General features: G+C 40.9%; 1 protein-coding gene across 20 annotated transcripts in view; it reads right to left on the bottom strand.

Annotated features, from left to right (window-relative positions):
- LOC109409392 (receptor-type guanylate cyclase Gyc76C) overlaps positions 1-22,916 on the bottom strand; it is a 229,458-nt gene that overhangs the window by 162,741 nt on the left and 43,801 nt on the right. The gene's annotated exons all lie outside the window — the stretch shown is intronic.

Raw genomic sequence — 22,916 nt, 5'->3', positions numbered from 1 at the left:
CCACTGCGTCTAATGAGCTAAACTTTTGTGGCAAACCTCCAGTGTAATATCGCCAGAAAAGCTTATGGTGACCATGTGCACTGGAAATTTCAACCTTAACACCTCGTCGTACATGATATTCTACAACAGCGGACCCAAAATGGAACCTTGAGAAGCTTCTAAGGTTATGTGCAAGGACTTCCGACACACCTCTGTGGTATACCAGTACTCGATTCTGAGAAGTTTCCGAGAATTTTTCCAGGTACTCGGGTATCCTTAGACCGACTAGAATAGATCCTACTACTGAGGTGTATTCAGTGGTCTATTTTCCCATTGCCTCTTGGGATATCACTAGTCGATTCACATGATAAGAAGATGACGATGTTTATGGCAGTGAACACTTGCCAACTCTCTTGTTGCAGGCCGCAGGCCCGCCAGCTCCCTGGCGGCCACGGCGTTTTAAGTCCCCCTGAGTTAGTCCGCGAGGCCGCTGATCGTTCAGCTAATCTTTCCTATGCACCAAGTCATAAACGGAGGCAGAGTTCTTCTACTCACTTGAATACGAAAGCAACCTTAGTCTATCAATAGACTACAATATGGATTTCAGTTTAAACCATGTACGACTTATTATACCTATACCTGGAGCTATACCTGAAGAGTGGAAATGAGGGTTATTTATTCCATCCTCAACGAGGGAAAGGGAACATTGACGAATGGTTATAGACCAATAACCACTCGGAGGAAACACTCGAACGGATGATTAAACGTTCATGTAAACAGAGCTGGAAAGGCATGAACGAATCCACCCACAGCAACACGCATTCCGATGTGCATGTGGCTATGGTGAGGGGACGTTCTTATCCTAGCTTGGCCGTCATTTGGAGAAAACGTGGAGCATCGTAGATGCCGTCTCATTAGATCTATCCAAGGCGTACGATATTGAACATAAAGGGAGCATGGCAGCACAGCATAGAACCTCCTTCATTAGTAGTTTCTTTGCTGGTGGAGTGTGGAAGATTACACTTGGTACATCTGGTAGAAGCGGCACTAAGGCTAGGCAGGGCCTGGAAACCAACCACCTATCTAGTGGGATGCCGATAGTCCTGCGCAAGATTGTTAACCGATAAATTATCGACAGTTAACTCAACGCAAACTCGATGACGATAAAGGTTGTTTGATGATCTCTCGATAACGATAAATAATCAAACGAAGAATCAACGCGAAGATCAACGTACCTTTGATAATGTTACGATAAATCTTGTTACCCTAGTGACGGCATCAACAACGGTTCAGATCGTGAAAAAAAATTTCGGAGACGATATCGAGTCGATAACTTTCACAGTTAACTGGAGCGCCGATGACGAATCCGTCTGAAGACGTTATCGTTATCGACGATAAACGATAACATACGTGAACTTTATCGGCGATAACGATAATGTATCGATTAACAACCTTGGTCCTGCGGGTCTCGAGCCAGTTTCACGATCTTACGTCGATGAACTTCCCACTGTCGCCGCATGAGATGCGGACGTCTCTAACATTGACTAGCGAGTGAGGAATTTATCCAGGACTGGTGCATTCTCGTATGCGGATAGGTTACGCATGTTAACGAAACATCGTAGCAAAAATCATTGTATGGAACACTTTTTAATTTTTGTTTTACCTGAAACTTTGTAGAACAATATACTATCCTAGCATCAATATATAGGTCAACAGAAGGCAGCAAATGCAACTCTCCTCTTTCAGATAAAACTACAAGATTGAATTCATCCATACACTGTTTAGCATACTTCTGAACTGAGATAGTGACAAGTGAATGTAACGCTTTGTAAATGAATGATCCCATCCCTGATTGCTGCAAACGTGTAGACATGCAAACGGTTCTCGGGCCATGGTATCCTCGGACTCCGCGAGTTGTCTACACGCCCTAGAGCATGGGAAGGTCGGGCATACGTGGTAGATTAAGGAGCAGCGTATTTGGACACGCAAGCATCCCTGGCAATATGACTGCCCAAATTCTAACAAATATATGACGTTATGCTCTCTACAGGAGTTAGCTTCATTACTGGTAACTGGCACGGGGTACTATATCCAGGAAGCTTTCCTGCGCAGGATAAATATCGACACACAAGAGTGGAGAGATTCGTACTAGCAATCTGACACTGTTATACATGTTTCTTGTACTTATTTCGGCCTTGATAGCAGCTTTGTCAGCCACAAGCGCCACCCATCGTTCATTCAACTCCTCATCAGTACCTGCTTTCTGCATCTGCAGCCTTGCCCGTGGACAAGCGTTGAGCAGGTTTGTAATAGCTCGAGTCCACCAGTACATTAGGGTCTCCCATTTGTAAAGGGACTTTCCTAGGAATGGCGGCATGCACGCGAGAGCCTCGCTATCAACTGCTCCCCGCTTACACCGAATAAGTTTCGCTCACGGCGGAGCATGATATCTTTTTTTCTGCGAGGACTTGGCCTGGTCGCCCTTTCATCCGTTCGCTGCATACTATTGTTGAAGTCCGGCCCTCATACAGCGACTGCCCGACACAGCATGTGCTGGGCTGCATCAGTGGTTTGGGTTTAGCTGTGTTACAAGTACTGTTACTTGTCAGCTGAGGCTCTGTTGAAGGCTGGACACCTTGGATCTCCCATCAGGTGCTGGCTGTTCGCGGATATCCGACACAAATAAAGAAGGGATCGCTTACGTGGCTTGCTCCTGTCAGGGCTTTCACAGTCCTACGACTTGTGTCACGATTCAAGACACTTGAAGTAAACCTCCGGTGACTCGGGTATGCCCAGCTGACATACCGACAAGCATACCTTGAGTAGGTATAACGGGATTACCAGCGGCTGACATGGATAGTTTTTTTTTAATACACGGGCACGTTTAATGCTTCCAGTTGAACCTATTAGACTCTAGTTGGCCCCGGAACCGTTCGATCCTTAAACAGGACTGGCTTAAACCTCTGACCGCTGGCCTAATCAACGACAGTCTGGTCACCAGACTCTGGTGGAGTCGACTTTTTTTTTATTCTTCAATCACTTAACCTAATTTACAGCTCTTTTGTCCACTAGGGCACTGCGTGAGTGACTCCAATTGGCAGCTGGACTTACACTTTTGTACAGCGCCTTAATGTATTCTATTCTTATTCTACTATATTGAACTGGTTTGCCTTTTTGCTGCTGACACTTTTTTTGCCCTGGTTTTTGATGTGTGGCTCATGTTCCTTTCCCAGTCCGATTGGGGGGCGACCGCGGATGGTTGACGAAGCGGTTGCTAGCGAAACATGTGGTGATGGAAGATAGGGCAGTAGTACTCCTTGATACGTTGTACGAGCGGCAAAAGCATACGACAGCGGCCGTACTTGATCACGTGGAAATCAGACAGATCTCAACGGGAGATTTCCGTAAGCTGGGAAACCTAGCAAGTTCCATTGAGGCTGTCCGGATCCACGGTAATCTTTTGAAGACGAAGCGGCAGCAGATGGACGAGTCGAAGGTTGTCTGGTGGCAACGTCAAGGTTTGGTTCTCCGGGGGTCTGCCGTAAGACCGAGGCACAGCACCGTTGCCGAGACTGAACGAGATTGTTCGGCGGATCTGCTGAGTGATTTGGTGGGTCATTCAGCTGTCCTGCGCTTCGAATGTCGATCCATCGAATGTAGCTTATAACCCACCGTTGGTCTAAGATAAGGAAACGTCCATAAATGAAGTAGCAAGGGAAGGGGGGGAGTCTTTGATTTTGCTACGAACCAATTTGGCTGTATAAAAAAGCGTAGGTGTCAGTAGCCAAGCGTCCCCATTTGTTTTTTTTTCAACTCTGAGGAAACCCACGGTATTTAAACAGAAACCTTACGGAAGTCAAAGGAATTTCCATAACTTCATCTGATGGACTGCTATAAAGGTAGCTAAGGTGAACGCATTTTGGTACCAGCGTCTAGGGGTGTTTGCAGTTCAGAAGGATTTTTTCGGCCTATCTTGATGCATGGGAAACTCCTTGCCTGAATCGGCCAAGAAACCGTTTTTTCTTCGATCATAGTACGCAGTTGCGAAGAAATGACAGTTCAAATGCCAGTCACCGTGGAAAGTTTCTGCCATGAATCGGTCAAGAAATTTCTTGAGCGATTCCTTTCGAACACGAAACTGGGCTTCTATCAATAATTATGACCCGAAATGTGTTGAACCATTTTAGGCGTGTTGTCTATCGCTTCACTACTGTAGTTAAAAGCGCGAACATGTCTCTCTAGTCGGATGGCGAAAATCAACACTTCCTGGCGCAGGATAGCATGCATCACCGTTTGCCTTTTCAACATTGTCCAGGTTTGGTCCTCTATTCTAAGGCGCTTGTTCGACCACGGTACACGATATCAACCGTCGCGTCGTCGTCGTCGTCGTCGTCTTTGCGTTAAGTAAACTCAACCCGTTTGTGGCCCGAAAGGGGGGCTACTCAACTCGCACGCGGCGACAAGAGGAGATCGCACAATCACACACCGGCAAATGATGCGACGAACGGCTTGCAGATTACCCGGACCGCGTCCAACTCCTCCTTTTCCCTCAAGGGCAGCAGCAGCAGGAGGAAGCTCGGGTCGCAACCATCAGCCAGCCAGCCAGCAGCCAGAGGCCAGTATGTGTACAGAGAGAACAAGAAAGATGCGAGCTAAAAATAAATCCGTAAAATAATAAACAGCGATATGAGTGAATGAGAAATACAGCGCGCTCTCTAAAACAGACGGCCAACGGAAGACGAATATTTTATATTAAAATTTATTTGCTCAAGATAAAAGCGTCGTTTAGCTGCGGGTATGAATTTTTATAGCGCAATGGCAAGATAACTGGAGGGTTCGCCAGAGAGCTGCAACATTCCTGGGCAGAAGCAAACGTGTGCTGTACGGTGAAATGATCGCGGATCAGCGTATGGGAACGTGTGAATAAATCTAATCGTGGATTACAGTACCACTCGCACAATTATTATCAGTTAGAATTGAAAGAGAAATCCGTTCATAAAGATGGTACGAAATGGTTGACTTTCTTGGGTAAGCAGTCGCACCCCCCATCAGATATCTTAAAATCGTCTAGTGAATCACTTCGATTGATCGGATGGAAAAAAGATCCACCGGGAGAGAAACACACGGGGTTAACTATATATTTTAAATGAGCGCAATATAGGCAGTACAAACTGATGACGACGACGACGGTGTTAATTTAACTAATTCTCGTTCCGCGAAAAAGAAGTCATACAGCTTCACGGGGCGGGTTCAGGTTTCAGGCGAACTTGTTCGATGACTTTGGCTCACTGACTGCTGCTGTGTCTCCGACGGTGAGGTGAACTGCACTGCAAAGTCATACTGACTGGGAGAGAGTGCGGCGAAGGATCGATGCAACGGTGTAACCCTTCCCTCCAGATCGAGGATCCACGCTTTGTACTACGTGTTGCACGGTTGTTACTTTTAAGAGTTAATACGACTTAATAGGGCATGTGTTCCATCAGTAATCTCACGCTCCCATTTTCATCTCATTCGAAAACAAGCGAGTACGGCACCGATTGATTCCGTTCTTTTTGTTTTCATGGGTGTTCACTTCTAACAAAAAATACAAAAATAAGAAACAAAACAAACAGCGCTTCAATCCTTTGTTTTTCTTAGGATGAAAATGGGAGCCACATGCTTAACAAGGAAACCAACCCGGGTAGAGGCTAATGGCAAACAAAGGACAAAATAATAACTGGTTTTGCCATCATATCTCGTTTTGCCATTCTTCTGTTATTATGAAAAACTTAAAATGGCAAATCAATAGCAAAATATAAAATCATAGCAAATCTTGTCATTGATATGTTATTCATGAATAATGCTAAATAACACATCAATAACAAAAATTACTATCATGGTAAAACTTGCAATTTAGCATATTTCATAATTAATTGTATAAAATATCAAAACAATAATATAATTTACATTCCTAGCTAAATTTGCCATTATGTTGATATTGTGAGAAATTATTTATAAACATTAGGCACCATAACATATTTTACTCTTAATATACCATTAACTATTATATTGTATATTTCAAGCATAACTTTTCAATTCGACGTATCTCGCAAAAATAATCAAATCCGGATTCTCAGCTGTGTGTTTGATTCGCAATGGATTCTATTTGATGCACATCAATTTGTATTAATTTAGAACTCAAACAATTAATAGCCATAGCTCATTTTACCTTTCTTCTGCTACTTTGAAATAATAACTGAATCTACCATTATTTTAAAATAGAATTTGAACAACTAAACCTACCATTATTTTGATCGCCACATAAACAGCTAAATTTGTTCTTATTCTGTTATCAATAACTCAAGAATGTCATATTTTGTTATTCACCGATAACAGTTAATTTGGGTCTTATTTTGTTATCAATATCTCAATAATAACTTATTTTGTTCTTCAATTTAATCCGCATGCTTTACCATTACTTTGTTATTACAATGGCAAAATAAGTTATTTTTAAGTTTTTCTGCTACCAAAATCTTGTTATTATTTTTGTTATTTTAACTCTTATTTCAAACAAACAAATAACACATTTTGCCATTCAAACATTCTGTTTTAATGGTAAAATTTGCCATTCTTTTGCCATTAAGCTCTACCCGGGAATACCCTAATTATCATCATTACAATTATAACTATAATCATGACTCGGAGGTGAACCAACCATTTGGTTGAAAGCCTCTTGAATAAAGACAAATAAATAAATAAATAAATAAATAAATATAATCATGACTACGTCAGCCTTTTCTTTTTTCTTGTCACTCTCCTAAATAAACACGAGAAAAAGGAGGAATTTCTGGAGCAACCTCCGAAAGAATTCCCGAAGGAATCCCCGAAGAGAATCTAGAAGAAATTCTGTAAAAAGTCCAGGAAGAATCCTCGAAGGAATTCCTGAAGAAATTCCCGAAGGAAGTCCGGGAGGAATTTCCGAAGCAATTTCAGAAAGAATACCGAAACAAATTCATGGAGAAATACCTGAAGGAGTACCAGATAGAATCCTCGAAAGAATTCCACGAGGAATCCCCGAAGGTATCCCATGTGGAATTTTCGATGGAATTCCAGGAGGAATCACAGATGGAAATCCAGGAGAAATCCCCAAAGGATTTTCAAGGGGAATTCCTTCAGAGAATCCTTGAAGAAGGTACTTCTGGAAAAATCTCTGATATAACTCCTGAAGGTATTCCTGAATGCTCCTGGAAAAAATCTCTGAAAGAACTCCAGGAGCTATCCCAAGAAGAACTCCTGGAATAGTCCCTAAAGGAACATCTCGAGGAATCCCTGAAGTAACACCTGGATGAATCTTAGAAGGAACCCCTAAACTAGTCCCTGAATGGACTTCTGTGGGAATTCCTAAGGAAACTTCTTGGGGAATCCCTGATTTCCCCGTAAAGTATCCTTGGTTCCTCTTGTAAAAACTCCTGAAGGAAGTCCTGGAGTGATCCCTGGAAGAATTCTTGGAGTGATCTTTGCAGGACGTTCTGGAGGAATCCCTGAAGAGAATCAAAGGAATTTTTCAAGAAACATCTGTACGAAAACCTGAATCTCCTGGAGAAACCTCTGAAGGAACACATTGACTAATCTTTGTAGGAACTTCCGCAGCAGTGGGCTTCGTGACCGAGCGGTTAGCGGCGTCAGTCGTTTAGGTGTCTCGTAAGCCTCGGAGTGTGGGTTCGATTCCCGCTCCAGTCGGGGAAAACTTTTCGTCAAACGGAAAATTCTCCACTGGGCTACTGGGTGTTATATGTGTTGTCCGTTGTCGAATGTTTGTACTGTTCAGTCTGTAGAGGCCGCAAGATCGAAGACGGTGAAATTGTCTTTTTTTTTTTTTTTTTAATTTCCTGAAGCAACTTCAGAAAATTCACAGAGAATCTCCTAGACTAATCTCTAAAGGACCTCCTGTAGGAATTCCTGATGGTTTTCCAGGACGCCTACCCTCAGGGGCTCATCCTCCTGAAAGAATCTCTAAAGGAACATCTTGAGGATAACATATGAGAGAGCTTCTGTTGGAATAGCTGAGAGAATAGGGCAGTTCAGACTTTAAACATGTCAAAAATTCAGAGCTCCCATATGTTCATTACAATCCTTGGTGCAAAACTAGAGTCCTGTCAAATTTTCAGCCATTTCGGTGGTAATTTAATGGTGGCCCAAAAGCAAAATAGGTTTATATGGGAATTACTATGGAGAATTTTTTTTTTAATGTTTTCCGCACTGTAGAGCATCAACACATGGATGAAGTCATAAGGTCAAAGTCAAATTAAATTCTTCAGACTTCAATGATGAATGTTGCCGAAGACCGCAACTCGTTTCGACTGATGAGACAGAAGTTACTAGGTAATCAATATTCATCCAAGCATGCTTGAACAGAAGACCACAGCTCGATCGACACGCTTGACACGCAATCATAGTATCTGTGTTATCTTCTTGCACACCTTTCAGGACATCCCGAGTTGTAACAAATTAACCGCTTCGGGAGGAACTCACCCGGGTTTCGAAAGTGGCCATGTGACCTAGGAAAAACCTTTGACGGTAATTATCCATGATTTTACATAACAAAGAAGTGAATTAATATGTCACACTGAATGTCTTTTTTTAACTATATGCTGCTGGACATATGCTAGTACCTCAAAGAACTTCGGAATATCCCTGGAACCAGGTGGCCAATTGCCCTAACCAGGACATTTCCTGAAAATAGATGGCATTTTCAGAATTATCTGAAAAAAAAATGTGAACAAATATTGATAACTGAAATGTTACACCTACTTGATTTTTTTGCCTAAAACAAGTATACTGCCGGTGTATTCCTACCCGGATTTCAATATTGATATCGGATTTCTTTTAAGAATTTCTCCCGAGATTTATTCAAGATTTTTTTCCCTGAGACTCCTTTCGATATTATTTCAGGTATTCATCCCATTTTCCTGGTTTTCCTTCAAGGATTCCTTTATGGATTTCAATCATGATACTTTGATTGAATCCTGATGGGCACGGACTTCACCCTTGATTCCTTCAGAGATTTTTCTCAGGATTTCTTTACTGATTTTTCTCAAAAGTCTTTATGTCTTGCTTCCATTATTTTTCCCAGGATGATCCTCTGGAATATTTCTCGGAATTCTTTTCAAGTCTTCTTTTTTCATTTCTCCTGAGATTCCCAGGATTCTGTCAATGGTTCGTGTAGTACTTTATACTGGAATACCGATGGGAATTCCTTCCAAGATCGCTTTGTTGATTCCTCCCGAGATTCCTACAATATTCCATCAGGGATATACATTTGGGAATTCCTTCAAAGCACTTTTCTGGATTCATTCAGGGAATCTTTTAGATTTCTATCTCGATTCTTTCAGTGTTTTTTTCTGGATGTTTTTTAAGAATTTCTTCCAGGATACCTTCTGGGATTTCTCGTGAGATTCTTAGAATAAAGTTTCCCAGATTCATCTAATGATTTCTACAGGAATGCTTTAGGGGATTTCTTCGAGCATTCTTCTCGGGATTCCTTCCTACGTTTCTCCTGAAATTCTTCTGGGGTTTCTTTCAGGAATTATTCAAGGATCATCGCAGAAACTCCTCTTGCGATTTTTTTTTCAGTGATTAATCCATGTTCTTCCATAGTGTAGCAGGCTGTGATTTATAAAGTTACAAAAATGTCACAATAAAGATCATCGTAGTCTCTCTGAAGTCCCTACAATTTCAGAAGTGGGATTGCAACCATCATTATTTTCAAAGTTAATCAAAATTTGAAGTTATTTGTCAAGAAAACGGTTACCTACAAATGGAGTCGAAAAAAACAGTTGGAGAAAGCAATCGGGACGTGGCATATTACTCTTGAACTCATTGGCATTTGAGAAGAGCTACGGAGTCAAGGAGAAAAAAAAACGTTACAAAGGAAGTTTCACACGGCGTTACCAAGTGGTATAGATTAGCAAGAGCAGTTGCATTACAACTCTGAAGACCAAGACTGTCTGTGTCATCGAGTTAAAGTCACCTGAGAAAATCCCGTTGGAGAGGTTGTACACATCAAGGACGATGCGATGTTGTCAAAATGGCCAAACTGTAACGAGCTGTGATTTAGTTACAAGTGACAAAAATGTCACAATAAAGATTATCGTAGTCCGAACTGGATATCTCTCTCTCAGGTCCCTAGAATAGATTGCTCCCGGAATTCCTCGAGGGAGACTTTCCGGAAATCATCCGGCCAAGGTTCCTTTCAGGATTCCTCCAGGGATTTCTACTGGGATTCCTTCCGGATTTCTTTGAAGAATTTCTCCTGTGAATTCGATAAAATAACGAGCCATGTTTTAGGCAAGGGGCAGGAGAATGACAAAAAGAGATACAAAAAATACAACGTCATTTTTCCTTTTCGAAATAATCATTGCCCAACTAACATTTTTGCTGGATAAGAGCTTAAAAGAGCTTTCTTTCGAATGCGTTTGCTCTATAAGCTCTTATGCAGCTACTATTGTAAGTAGGGTGGCTGGCAGGAATTCCATCTCTACCATCTCTTTCACTCGTCTAGAGTCTAGAGACATAGAGGACCTAGGCACATTTATCTCTCTTTTTTTTTTGAGAGCACAAGTTTATCATCATTACCAATGAAGATACACCTAGGAACAGGATTAACATACAGTGACGATTCGTTCGTTGAGAGCTCGTTAGGTTGAATGGTTGAATGTTCACTGGTTGGGGCAAAACCCGACTAAAAAGCACTGTCAATGCCTAAATAGATGCCAGAACGAGTTTGACGTCTGACCGCCGTCGCATCACAGCTCCTGTATACAGAACGTTTGCGCAAGTATGTGAGTGCGTCGTGACGTATTTCTCGTCACTTGCGTTTGTCTACAGCATTTTGATCAGTTGTCAGTTGCCCCAACGAACGAACACGATTCGCTAATCGAGGCGCAGTCGTGACCCAACCAGCGAATCCGGACTGTAGTTGATAACTGTCAAGTTATGGAACCACAAACTCTCGATGAGGTTAAGAAAACGCTCAAGAAGCTGTCATGGTAATATCATGGTAATCAAGGTAACTGCTCCCGGTCGAACTTCTAAAGTGCGGAAGTGTGACGCTACATCAATAAATCTACCAGATTTATTTAGAGATATGAGAGAATATATATGGCTGCATATGCCCAATCTACAAAGAAAGGACACAGAGTGAAGTGTTCTCATTACAGAGGAATCACTCTTTTAGATTCGGTGTTCAAAATACTATCGCGTGACGTATTGAACAGGCTTAGTCCTTCGTACTTCGTCGGCGCTTCGTACTCTTTCAAAATTCACTGTTCAACATTGCACTCAAAGAAACCGCAGGCAGGTTTGGCGTTAAGAGAAATGGTATGGATGATACACGCTTCCAAATGATCTTCGGTTCTGCGGACGATATTAATCTTCATCAGCTTCGATCCTAGATCAATGGAGAAAGCTCATTAGCTTCTGAAGTGGAAAACAGCGAGAATAGACGATAAAATCGATAAAGACAAAGCACATGATTGCAAGTAGAGAGAGAGGCAAATTTAGTGTTTTTATTGCTATGGTAGTGAATAATAAGAATGTGTTTGAAGTTATTGAATAATTTGTTTATTTTGAACACTTGTAACATGCGACAATGACCAGTAAAGTCAAAAGGCGATTTGCAGCTACGAATAGGGCCTCTTACGAAATGCGTGCGTGATCTTAACTTTATCGGTAGCACCCGCGTACACGTAGAAGTACTGAAAGGCAACGGGTAGGGGGGGAGTGGTGGTAAGACGGACCGGGTGGGTAAGACGGACCACCGACTAGTTCTGTCACTTAAGAGCTGAAAATTGGTTTTCTTTTACGATAAGCTCTATCTTCTTATCAGTTGATGATTATTAAACCACTCCATGAGAGAAAACATATGTCAAAAATGCAAAAAATAAACAATTTATTATTTACCTGGCTACACGCTTTTGTGATGGGATCTAATTTTGAGGCGGCCATAAATAAGCTTTTTAAACATTAAATTGCTAAGTTTTTGCATTTTATTTTGAGTTTCCCAGTTGTTTTAAACTGTTCCGTCCTATACACAACGAAATTCTGGTAAATTCCATGGCTTATGGATAACGGTGGTGGAATAAATATTTTGCGTTGCGTGGGGTCCGCCTTGAGGGTAGGTAAGACGGACAGTGTTGGGGTTACTTTGATCAAAGACCATGATAGTGCCATGAGAAACATATTAAAACCCACACATTCTTCACAGATAGAAATCTATGGAGTACAAAAATGATTGTGGAAGCCGTGTAAAGCATTTTATATTGATTTTTTTGTTCAAAAAATCATCATATTTGAATTTTTGTCGCTGGAACAGTTTGCACTTCGTTAAATTACCAGAGCATTGCATACTGTTAGGCGTTTACCAGTGTATGGATGTTTCCAATTTACAAAATGGACTTTAATTTGCAAAATCACGTTTCCCTAAGAGATTCAAAGCCATATTTAGATTCTACTATGATTGATCTACCGAATATAAACGGCCATGAACATCCTTTAGCACAATTAATGGCTTATTAGCTAATTTTCCAAACGTGTCCATCTTACCCACCCTACCGGTCCGTCTTACCCACACTGTTGAAAAACATACATTTGGAGATCACTTTTTAATTATCTCAAAAGTCATGGAAAATCAAATTTTATTGCAAAATCGACTTGCAGACTGTAAAGTGCCTTAGTTGAAGTAAATGGTATGGAGGTAAAATTTAAATTATCTTATTGTTTACACTGTCAAAATAGAATGTTTCCTAAGCATGTCCGTCTTACCACCCCCCCCCCCCTATCGCTACAAGTAACAAGAAATGTGTTTGACAGGATACATGGTGTGAGCGATTTGGGGTAATCAAATCATCTATCGGAGCTGTGGCAATACACAAGAGCTGAGAACTGCTTTCACCGTTATGAGCGGTGTTCAAAGGCTTGTAATCGGTTGTTGACCAATCGAAGGCATAATGTCCATGCCAAGCATCAAAAGCTGATTCAACGTCACATTCCCACAGCACAAGGCATTTCACACGACTGCTGTCCAGTCCATGATGTCAAGATTGCTGATATGCACAGGTAGTTCAGGAGGAGGAATTAAGACTGACGAAAGTTCAGCGCCAACCAGCTAGAAGACAGGAGAGGAGAATGCAGCTCAAGTCAATACATAATGCGAGTGGTAGAAGAAGCATCTATGTACAGGGGGTAACCAAAATGTTTGGGATAGGCAACTTTTTTTTCTCCCACAAAAAAGTTCAACATGCTGTAACTTTTCATAGAGTGCATAAAAATTTCTCAAACTGTGACAGTTTGTCAACCTATTATATGTGCATCATTAGTACATTTTTTCGCGAAGCTAGAACTTTTCTCGTAAAATACTATTTTTTGAACAACTAATCTTTGACATGTCATATCTCGGAAACCAGTGAACCGAATTGAATGAAATTTTGAATGTTTATCAACAATATACAAGTGCTGGAAAAGTCTTTAAAATCTAGGTACCTTTTGAACGTTGAAAAAAGTTATGATTGATTGACACTTTTTGGATATTTTTAGAAAAAAATGCATTTATTTACATCAATGTCATTAAATTAAAGTTTTGATATCCAAAGAATTTCAACTTCAGTTCTCAAGACATCTAAAATAAAATATTTTGGAGCCTATTTGGATTAAAGGAAGAACACATTTAGTAATTTTTGTGTGGTGTTGTACACCGTGTCCAATAAGTTCTCATATAAACAACAAATATAGAAAATATCATTTTATCTCACATATGTGATTCATATTTTCAAAATGAATACATGTAGTGAAAGGCCACATAATACTGATTAAGTAAAGCATACGGTTTAGAATAGCTTTATTTTCTATTTGTTTTTAAAAGTCTAGCAGTACACTTCCGTTTTCTGTTGTATCAAAGATAAACATCATAAAACGTAAATTTTGGACATATTTTACCACAATAGGAATACAAGCATGTTTTATAAGTGAGAATGGTGTGCATCAACCAGATAAAATGCACCCATGCTTCTTTAACACAATAAATCTTAATGAAACAGGTAAATGGACATTTTTGTTTAATTTACGTTTTATTTTGTACAAAATAAAACGGCTTCGTACTTTACCAATACAGGATCTCATATTTTTTCTCTTCTGGTCATAGTTGCTACTAGCAATGGGGAGGACAGAAACCTAATTTGTTTGAACTTAAAACCATTACTCGTTAAAATATGACAAAATATCAATGAAATGGCGTGCGTGCCAGCTGAAATGGACTTAGGACACATAAGCGATCAGCAGATAGGGTTAAAGGATAGCTAGTTCCGAAACATATGCTGTATTTGATGTATGTTAGTTGGCCTTTCAATAAATAAATTTACTTTGAAAATCCTCATTACAGATGTGAAATGAATTGAATTTTATTTTGTATGAGAACTTATTGAACACGGTGTAAATTTGAACTATTTTCCCCCATATGGGTGAAATTGCCAAACCAGTAAAACTTTATTCGTCGCGAGAAAATTCTACATTTTACAACGTCGTATTAAGTATCAATATATTGTTGATGAACGTTAAAATTTTCACTCAATTCGGTTCACTGGTTTCTGAAATATGATAGTTCAAAAATAAGTTGTCTAAAAAATAGTTGTTCGCGCAAGGGTGGGAATAATTAACCGTCGTGATCATTCGAACGCAATAAGTTAGGCGAAACGCGGATGCGTCTTTCCATTGCAATGGTCAAGAGCTAACTATTTTTATTTATCATATATTACACATACATAGAAGTACATACAGGGGTTGAATACATATATACTCTGTTCCACAAACAATAGTGTTTAACGAGAACGGTTCTATATTCGCGAAAGATCATCCAATCGAGTTGAAATTTGTACCAATGATGCACATATAATAGGTTGACAAACAGTCAAAATTTGAGAATTTTTGATGCACTCTATGAAAAGTTACAGCATGATGAACTTTTTTGTGAGAGAAAAAAAAGTTGCCTATCCCAAACATTTTGGCCACCTCCTGTATTTCTCTCGGGAAAAGAAAAGCTGCCTGGAAGAAACAATTGTTAAAGCCTAAATCTGGAGTTGCTAAAGTGAGTTCTGAAAACTTCTACTGTCCAAATTCACCCGTCAGCTAACAACCACAGCTCTACTAGGAGCTCAACTTATCCCGAAGAGCTTCGTACCGCTAGTCGAAACATGCAATTGAAAGGTAAAAACATCAGTCCAACGAATACCTCCCAAGTAACATTTTGATGACCAATCACTCTTGTAGAAGTTTTGAGAACCGCTATAAAACCTATTACCTTTTATTTTGGTTTTGTGGTGGTCTATTTAAATAAAAAAAAATGTTACTTGGGCTGAATGGATTAGGGAAGGCTGGTATAAAGGAACAAGGCTGCGGACGAAATGAATACGGCAGCAAGACGAGTGGCGGGAACTATTTAACTCCCTCGCTCAGTGAAGATGGAAATGTCATCTAACAGCTTGAGATCAATAAGGCGGCTGCAAAGGATGGCATTGCTTATCGATATGGATCCAAACATGTTGGCCATTAATCAGCGTCTACTGATGTTTAGACCAAAGTGATATCCGACATCTTTTCGGTCATTTATCACCTCTGCCGCGAAGACTTATCGGACATTGTCGGAAAAATATTTGGATCTGACCGCCTGGCTGAAACGTAGAGCAGCAAAAGATACAGGTAGATAGATACATCAAAAGCAAAGTATGTAGCCGGAAACGAGCATGACCAGAGCTAGCCGAGGATACAGTATTACGATAGACGGGATACCGTCTTCCACAAGATGCAATAGAGTTGATTGTACAGCTAAAAAAATGCAATCTTGTGTTGCCCACGGTTAAAAAGTTGCATTTTCTAGACGACAAATCGGTAATCTAAATCACCATACACAGATAAAAATAATGAGATTTACACGTCATGTAAACTTCATTATACACATGTAAACTTAATGTTGTGATGGTTTACATGATATATCATGTAAATTTGTGTTATATTTCATGTAAACTCTCAGAGTCATGCTGAATTACATGACATATAATGGAAGTTTACATGATATTTCATGAACTTTACATGATATGTCATGTAAACTTCTATGATATCCCACACTCCAATTATGTGCATCATATGTCACAGAATATTACACTCTTTTTTCGATCTGTGTAGCTAAAACAGCGCATTTCTTTCCAGATGCTAATAAAGAAAGTTCTGTTTGCACCAGAACTCTTCCTCTGTAAATAATACATAAGCTCAGTTTGCTGATCATTCTTCATTGCATCTATTCATTCATTCCACCACAATACAATGGTGATTAAATGCTCCGAAAGAAAGAAAAAAGACAATCCACACCGGCAAGAGCCTCATTGCAGCCGAGTAACCTCAGCAGCAGCACTCAGCCAGTAAAATGCGTTGCAAAGGGGTACTTATCACGTTTGCGGGACAATCAAATTTACCCACAACCGGAATTAAATATCTTTATCTCTCGTCTCTACGGATGCGGAGATGAACTACCGGGAAGCAGTTGAGTTCCTTCTTTTGTGTTTTAGCTGGACGCACATTGCCTGCTTCCTTGGCGATTGGCGCCAGCGAACACTGGAGGACACGATTGTGAAATTAAGAATGAAGCTTACATTTTTACAATGACCTTTAGCATCTGCACCCAATTTTTTTCACAAATGTAATGCCAGGTAATATTCAATTTCCACATAAAAAATAAAACTGAAAAATTTAGTTTTTGAAATCCAAAAACAGTACGTTTTAGTACCTATATCTGGACAACTTAAATTTACTCGCATGATTAACCTTCGCGTACCCAACGTCTATTTCGGATGATTTTCGAATTTTGAATCAGCTATGAAAAAGGCATTTCCGAACCGATTTTTTTGAAGTCAATTGCATTCGATCCAGGTTTGTCCAAATTGTCAAGGACTACCATACGGAACCGGTTCACCCATCCGTTCCGGAGTTATTCCAGGTTCCGTTGGGGTCATGACCGGCCGGAAAATGACTCAATAATGTATTTGACTCTGAATCTATAGTTATTTTGGAAATTTGCACATATTATACGTCAGGAATACAGAAACTATATAACTGCAAGGAACCATTAACTTGAAATGACACAATCAAGCAGTTTCATGAACCGGATATGTCCCGGGTGCCCCCAGGGATGTGGCCAAAGTGGCCATTCTAGCAACATTGTCAGAATCATTCATGCGGTACCTCGAACTTCATGATTTGTCGAAACATGAAGAAAAATAGTCCTTCCATGCTCCTAAGACCCCTCGGGAACGGACTGGTCATATCCGGAATGTTCCAGGTGCCCCCTGGGAAGTAACAAAAGTGGCCATTTCCACAATGTTATCGAAATCAACCGTGCGACACCTCTAACTTCATGATTTGTTGAAACCTAAAGGAAAATAGCACTTCTAGGCCCTTATGGCCACTTGGGACCGGTCTGGCCATACCCGGAATGTTCCGGATGCCCTCAGGGAAGTGGTCATTTCTCAAACATAGTCAAAATCAGCCGTGTGACACCTCAAACTTCATGATTTGTCGAAACATGAAGGATAATAGTCCTTTTAGGCTCCCATGACTCCTTAGAGTGGTTCTGGCCACACCCGAAATATTCCGGATGTCCCCAGGAGAGTGGCCAAATTGGCCATTCTAGCAACGTTGGTCAAATCAATCGTGCGGCACCTCAAACTTCATGATTTGTCAAAATGTGAAAGAAAATAGTCCTTCTAAGCTTTTATGAACCCTCGGGAACGATCTGGCCATACCCGGAATGTTCCGGGTGCCCCAGGGATGTGACAAAAGTGACCATTTCCTCATTGTTATCAAAATCAGCCGTGTGACATCTCTAACTTCATGATTTGTTGAAACATAAAGGAAAACAGTCCTTCTAGGCCCTTATGGTCCCTTGGGACCGGTCTGGCCATACCCGGAATGTTTCGGATGCCCTCAGGAAAGGTGTCATTTCTCAAACATTGTCAAAATCAGCCGTGTGATACCTCAAACTTCATGATTTGTCGAAACATGAAGGATAATAGTCCTTTTAGGCTCCCATGACCTTATAGAGTGGTTCTGGCCACACCCGAAATATTCCGGATGTCTACAGGAGAGTGATCGAATTGGCCATTTCCGCAACGTTGGTCAAATCAATCGTGTGGCACCTCAAACTTCATGATTTGCCAAAACGTGAAGGAAAATAGTCCTTCTAAGCTCTTATGACCCTTCGGGAACGACTTGGCCATACCCGGAATGTTCCGGGTGCCCAGGGATGTGAAAAAATTACCATTTCCACAACGTTGTCAAAATCAACCGTGCGACACCTCTTACTTCATGATTTGTTGAAACATAAATGAAAATAGTCCTTCTAGACCCTCATGGCCACTTGGGATCGGTCTGGCCATACCCTGAATGTTCCGGATGCCCTCAGGGAGGTGGTCATTTCTCAAACATAGTCAAAATCAGCCGTGTGACATCTCAAACTTCATGAGTTGTCGAAACATGAAGGATAACAGTCCCTTTAGGTTCCCATGACCCCTTAAAGTGGTTTTGGCTAGACCCGAAATATTCCGGATGTCCCATGGAAAGTGGTCACAATGGCCATTTCCACAACGTTGATTAAAACAACCGTGCGACACCTCAAACTTAATGATTTGTCGAAACATAAAGGAAAATAGCTATTCTAGGTTCCCAAGGTCCCTTGGAAACAACCTCGCCACACCGGATATGTCCCAGATGTCCCCTGGAAAGTTGTGGAAACCAATAGTGTGATACCTCGAACTTCACGATTTGTCAAAACATAAAAGAACATAGTGAGTATTGATCCCTTGATTGTTAGAAATATCCTGTATGGCCCGTGAGGAAACCGTCGAAGATAACATTACCTTAGGTATTAGGGTCTGTCCATAAACTCCATAGACTTGGAGGGGGGACGTGGGGAGTCTGGTCAAAGTCTACGGTCCATACAAATTTCGGAAATTTTGTATGGACGAAAGTCTACTACGGGGAGGGGGTATCTAAGATTGCCAAAATTGAGTCTACGTAGTTTATGGACAGCGCCTTACTACAACGTGTCGAAATCAATCTTGCGACATCTCAAAGTGCATGATGCTATGAGAATAATCATCCTGAAGACCTAAGACAGACTATTTGACGCTTAGACTATTGACGCCAAAGGCGAATGTGGTTCTGGTTTGTAATAAGTTGAAAGGTGGTGTCGCATGTAAACGCAGAATCGAATGCATACTTTCTGTTCACAGCAGCCAACCCTAATTACTACCGCAACGATAAAACCAGAAAGCGTAAATTTCTGGACTGGCTTGAAATGTAAATTTCTGGACTGGAGTTGACCCTTGAACATGCAAAACAACGATAAAAACCTTTCGGTTTGTCAAGCAATGTAATCGATAAAATTTCCGCTTATCTGAAAAGTTATGAGGAAATGTATGGTGACTATCTTCCGTTGACAAAGACTTTTTTATGTGTTCGAGTAACGATAATTTGTCCTATTGTTATATAGCGCATTTAGTTCACCACTGGACTATCGCACTAGTTTTCACAAGTGTGAAAACGCAAATAAAAGTACACGATTGCAACAAATCAACTCGGTGTCTTCAGAGCACTTATTCAGCATAGATCGTAGAAATAGTGCGCCGAAGACATCAAGTTGATTTGATGCAAACGCACATTTTTATTTATGCTTTCACACTTATGAAGACTGAGTGCATAGTCCAGTGGTGAATTGAATGCGGTATAAGTGTTCAAACATTACATGCAAAACCCATTCTTACACTACTAATTTGATGTTGTGCTAACTTTATAAGGGTTTACAGAAGAGGGTTTTGCATCCTGATTTCAGATTCGTATCCGTTCGGAAAAAAAGGCTTTTTACTGATGTCGATCCAAGGATGTGAAAATTCATACTAAATGTTCCTCATGTCTCAAGGCAATTTGTAGAGAACATGGAACAAGCGGAATTATGCAAACAATTTTTTGCAAATGCTGTGCTAGCGAAGAAAAATGAATGTTGCAAACGATTGAAATATGAAAATTTAAAAGTTTAACAATTAACGTTATTTTTGAAGTTCTGTAATTTACCCGGCATCCTGAATTCAAATACAACATTCTATTCATGTCTCAAAAATCTTATATCTCAATTTCACGATTGATGCTCTCAACACTGTAATCATCACCATTTTTGTGAATTCTTCGAACCATATTCTATGCAACCAGATTGATGATATGATATGATGATATTGTTCTACCATCTATTGTAGCAAGGCAGCTGCCTATAGCACTGAAATAATCTGAAAAGCGATTTGATCAAGATTGTGCTGTTGTTAGTGGTCAGTCATTCTCCTGTATGAAGGGCCAAAAAGGGTTGTGCGGAACCGCAAGCAGAGACACTTGCACGAAAACCGCGTCAGGGGAAAATAATCTCCTTCCAGAAGAAAGCTCTCACGAACAACGGCAAAATCAAGCCCTCGATTGACAGAATACTTCCAATAGATGGGGTCGAAGAGCCCGCCCTCAATCCACGAAATGTTAACAACAAGGAGGAGGCAGTTCCAAGCTCCTGTCCAAATCGTTTCAATCGGGTGCCCTGATGGTCCCTCCCTTTCCCAATATATGATGAGATATGTACATGTAATGTATGTCAGTGTGTGTTGTGTTTGATTAATAAGCATTTATAAACAAAACATTTACCTGATTACTCCTGAAATAAAATATGGATTAGCAACAAAACATTAAAAAGCACATCAAATCTCGATCTTGGAATGTCTGCTCACCACTGATCGGCCACTTAAGGCATGAAAACATTAACAAGATCGAAATTTGATGTGGTGGTAGATCTTACGCCGCAACGCACCATTCTAAGGTGATCTACCCACGTTACGGGGCATATTCTATGCAACCAGATTGATCCCGAATACTCATTGCTCTCAATCTTCTTTATTCGATTTTATTTTTCGAAAAAAAAAAACTACAGCACTGTAAAGATGGCATCTCGAACATTTCGGGTTAAGTTTCAAATGCTTGAAGTTCTCCAGAATCTTCATCGCTTCATCGAATTATGAAGTTAGAAATCACACGGTTGATTTTGATAACATTGTTGATATGGCGGAGCATGGGAGCCTGGAAGTACTATTTTCCTTCATGTTTCGGAAAATCTTGAATTTTGAGGTGTAGTACGATTGATTTGACCGAAGTTGAGGGAGTGAGGACATACGAAACATTTCGAGTGTATCCAGGACGTCATGGGAACCTAGAAGGACTGCTTTCCTTCATGTTTCGATATATCATGAAATTTCAGGTGTCGTACGGCTGATTTTGACAATATTTCAGAAATGACCACTTCCCTGCGGCCTTCCGGAATAGTTCGGGTGTGGCCAGACCGATCCCAAGGGGCCATAAGGGCCTAGAATGACTATTTTTTATGCCTAAACATCATGTTGATTGAGGTGTGGCATGGTTGAATTTGACAATGTTGTGGAAATTGCCACTTTTGTCACATTCCTGGGGGCACCCGGAACATTCTGGGTATAGCCAGGTCGTTCCCGAGGGGTCATAAGAGCCTAGAAGGACCCTCCATGTTTGGACAAATCATGAAGTTTGAGGTGCCGCACGATTAATTTCACCAACGTTGTGGAAATGGCCATTTTGACCACTTTCCTGGAGGCATCCTGAACTTTTCTGGTGTGGCCAGAACCACTATAAGGAGTCATGGGAACCTAAATGGACTGATATCCTTCATATTTCGACAAATCATGAAGTTTGGGGTGTCACAAGGCTGATTTTGACAATGTTTGAGAAATGACACCTTTCCTGAGGGCATCCGGAACATTCCGGGTATGGCCAGACCGGTCCCAAGGGACCATGAGGGCCTAGAAGGACTGTTTTCCTTTATGTTTCAACAAATCATGAAGTTAGAGGTGTCGCACGGCTGATTTTGATAACGTTGTGGAAATGGCCACTTTTGTAACACCCCTGGGGGCACCCGGAACATTCCGGGTATGGCCAGATCGTTCCCGAGGGTTCATAAAAGCTTAGAAGGACTATTTTCTTTCACATTTTGACAAATCATGAAGTTTAAGGTGCCGCACGATTGATTTGACCAACGTTGCTAGAATGGCCAATTTGGCCACTCTCCTGGGGACATCCGGAATATTTCGGGTGTGGCCAGAATCACTCTAAGGGATCATGGGAGCCTAAAAGGACTATTATCCTTCATGTTTCGACAAATCATGAAGTTTGAGGTGTCACACGGCTGATTTTGACTGAGTTTGAGAAATGACCACTTCCCGGAGGGCAACCGGAACATTCCGGGTATGGCCAGACCGGTCCCAAGTGGCCATAAGGGCCTAGAAGTGCTATTTTCCTTTAGGTTTCAACAAATCATGAAGTTAGAGGTGTCGCACGGGATTTCGATTTCGATAACATTGTGGAAATGGCCACTTTTGTTACTTTCCAGGGGGCACCTGGAACATTCCGGATATGACCAGTCCGTTCCCGAGGGGTCTTAGGAGCATGGAAGGACTATTTTTCTTCATGTTTCGACAAATCATGAAGTTCGAGGTACCGCATGAATGATTCTGACAATGTTGCTAGAATGGCCACTTTGGCCACATCCCTGGGGGCACCCGGGACATATCCGGTTTATGAAGCTGCTTGATTGTATCATTTCAAGTTAATGGTTCCTTGCAGTTATATGGTTTCTGTATTCCTGACGTATAATATGTGCAAATTTCCAAAATAACTATAGATTCAGAGTCAAATACATTAATGTGTCATTTTCCGGCCGGTCATGACCCCAACGGAATCTGGAATAACTCCGGAACGGATGGGTGAACCGGTTCCGTATGGTAGTCCTTGACAATTTGGACAAA

This window comes from Aedes albopictus, chromosome 3, assembly GCF_035046485.1.
Source record: "Aedes albopictus strain Foshan chromosome 3, AalbF5, whole genome shotgun sequence".
Lineage (NCBI taxonomy): Eukaryota > Metazoa > Arthropoda > Insecta > Diptera > Culicidae > Aedes > Aedes albopictus.
This window is presented reverse-complemented; position numbering and strand designations above follow the sequence as displayed.